The sequence below is a fragment of the Tursiops truncatus genome, chromosome X, assembly GCF_011762595.2.
Source record: "Tursiops truncatus isolate mTurTru1 chromosome X, mTurTru1.mat.Y, whole genome shotgun sequence".
Taxonomy (NCBI): Eukaryota; Metazoa; Chordata; class Mammalia; order Artiodactyla; family Delphinidae; genus Tursiops; species Tursiops truncatus.
Genome location: NC_047055.1, coordinates 117860967 through 117862151, shown reverse-complemented (window position 1 = coordinate 117862151; position 1185 = coordinate 117860967).

Below are 1185 nucleotides of genomic sequence, written 5' to 3'. Positions count from 1 at the left end.
AATGAGGGGAAAAAACACAGTCTTTGGAATCAGACAAGGTTGGCTTAAAATATTAGCTCTGCTCTTGACTAACTCAATGACCTTGGAAAAATTCCTGAACTTAGCCAAGCATCAGTGGATTCAACTATAGATGGGGTTCATATTACACCTCTCACGGTATGCAAGTCTTTGTGTGGACATATATATTCACTTCTCTTGGGTAGATACTTAGGAGTGAAATTGCTGGGGCGTATGCTAAATTTATTTATTTACTTTTAAAAATTTATTTATTTATTTAATTTATTTGGCTGCATTGGGTCTTTGTTGCTGTGCGCGGGCTTTCTCTAGTTGCAGCGAGCGGGGGCTACTCTTCATTGTGGTGTGCAGGCTTCTCACTGTGGTGGTTTCTCTTGTTGCGGAGCACGGGCTCTAGGCGTGCGGGCTCAGTAGTTGTGGCACGTGGGCTCAGTAGTTGTGGCACACGGACTTAGTTGTTCCACAGCATGTGGGATCATCCCATACCAGGGCTCGAACCTGTGTCCCCTGCATTGGCAGGCAGATTCTTAGCCACTGTGCCACCAGGGAAGTCCAGTATGGTAAAGTTATGCTTAACCATTTAAGAGACTACAAAACTGTTTTCCAAAATGGCAGTATTATTTTATATTCCTATCAGCAACGTATGAGAGTTCCTGTTTCTTCACACTTGTTATTGTCTGTTGTATGGATTAGAGCCATTCTAGCCATTGTAGAAGGTGTGAAATGGTATCTCATTTTGGTTTGAACTTCCACTTCCCTAGTGACTAATAATGTGGCGCATTTTTCATGTGTTTAGTAACCGTTTGTATATCTTCTTTGACAAAATGTCTATTCAAATCTTTTGGCCGTGTTTTAATTGGGTTGTTTATTTCATTCTTTAGTTGTAAGAGTTCTTTGTAGATTCTGGATAAGAGTCTGTTGGAATTCTTTTACACTGATTCTGAATTTTCCAATATCAAGTGTACCACACTATACAGGATACCTAATAAATATTTGACAAGAATGATTCTGATGATGCTATGCAACTCACTTTAGTTCAACAGATTTTCACTGAGTAATGACTATGTGCTAAGCATATACTGGGCGTTGGAGATTCTGTAGAGAACATGACAGACAAAACTCTCTGCTTGCAGAGAAGTGAGGAGTTATCATTAATGGTCAAACGGCTAT